This window comes from Bos grunniens, chromosome 10 (assembly GCF_055505025.1).
Source record: "Bos grunniens cultivar Pamir isolate PY7600 chromosome 10, Bosgru_T2T1.0, whole genome shotgun sequence".
In the NCBI taxonomy this organism is placed as follows: Eukaryota; Metazoa; Chordata; class Mammalia; order Artiodactyla; family Bovidae; genus Bos; species Bos grunniens.
Genome location: NC_141174.1, coordinates 16,372,548 through 16,374,267, shown reverse-complemented (window position 1 = coordinate 16,374,267; position 1,720 = coordinate 16,372,548).

Here is a 1,720-nt window from a genome sequence, read left to right as displayed (position 1 = left end):
CTTGCCTTGTCATTTTTTGGGGCAGAGACAGCTTTGGGGGTGGGAATGGGAAGGAGGGGTGGGGGCTCCATACCATGAGAGGTGGTCCTCTGCTGCATAGACGTTGCCATCTAGTGGGTTATTATTTTTTTTAATTTTTATTGAAGGATAATTGCTTTACAGAATTTTGTTGTTTTCTGTCAAGCTTCAACATGAATCAGCCATAGGTATACATACATCACATCCCTTTTGAAACTCCCCCCATCCCACCCCTCTAGGTTAATACAGAGCCTCTGTTTGAGTTTCCTGGGCCATATAGCAAATTCTCGTTGGCTATCTATTTTACATATGGTAATGTAAGTTTCCATGTTACTCTTTCCATACATCTCACCTGCTCCTCCCCTCTCCCCATGCCCATAAGCTCTATGTCTGCTTCTCCACTGCCGCCCTGTAAATAAATTCTTCAGTACCATTTTTCTAGGTTCCATATATGTGGACTAGAATACAGTATTTCTATTTCTCTTTCTGACTCACTTCACTCTGTATAATAGGTTCTATGTTCATCTACCTCATCAGAACTGACTCAAATGTGTTCCTTTTTATGGCTGAGTAATATTCCACTCTGTATATGTAACAGTTCTTTATCCATTCATCTGTTGATGCACATCTAGGCTGCTTCCATGTTCTAGCTATTGTAAATAGTGCTCCAATGAACAATGGGATACATGTGTCTTTTTCAACCCTGGCTTCCTCACGGTATATGCCTAGGACTGGGATTGCTCGGTCATATGGTGGTTTTACTCCTAGTTTTTTAAGGAATCTCCATACCATCTTCCATAGTGGCTGGATCAATTTACATTCCCACCAACAGTGCAAGACTTCCCTTTTCTCCACACCTTCTCCAGCATTTACTGTTTGTAGACATTTTAATGATGGCCATTCTGACCAGTGTGAGGTAATATCTCATTGTGGTTTTGATTTGCATTTCTCTAATAATCAGTGATGTTGAGTATATTTTCATGTGTCGGTTAGACATCTGTATGTCTTCTTCAGAGAAATGTCTGTTTAGGTCTTTTCCCCCTTGTGGGTTATTTTTAAGATGAGGCTGCAGAGGTTACACCTGGCCTATTTGGGCACTGCAACTCAGTGCCTAACACGGGACTGGGACTGCTTTCCACACAGCATCCACATGAGGACAGTGTGCCTGCTGCCAAGTGTGACAGCGTCACCCGAGTGTGCCTGCTGCCAAGAGCCCACTGTGGTTTCTGCCTGTATCTCCCAGGGTGGCTGGCATGTCTGTTCTCCAAGCACAGCAGTCATGCAGCAGACTGACTGGGCCGGAATCCAGTTTTGTTTTCTGCAGTTCTGGATTGTTCCCCTTCCTGTCCCTCTTCCCTTTGTAATGCATTCACCTTCTGTGCGTTACAGGAATGGGCTGCAGTCATCACTTTCCTGGACATTTCTTCTCTAGTGAGCTGGCTGTGTCTGGGGCACTCTGGCTCCCTCTGTCAGCAATCCTTAGGCAGACAAACAACGTTAGGATTCCACTTTAAATCACCTGGGAAGGGAGCCAAGCCTGGGCTGTTTGAGAACCCTAATAGCCAGAGTAGCTGCCAAATACTCTGTATCATTTCTGTAGATCCTCTGGGATCTTGCCTTTATTTATTTGGAATCACATTTCCTTGAGGCACGCCTAGAAGACCCATATCGTCTTGTGCTTTCATTCATTCCTTTCTAAGCT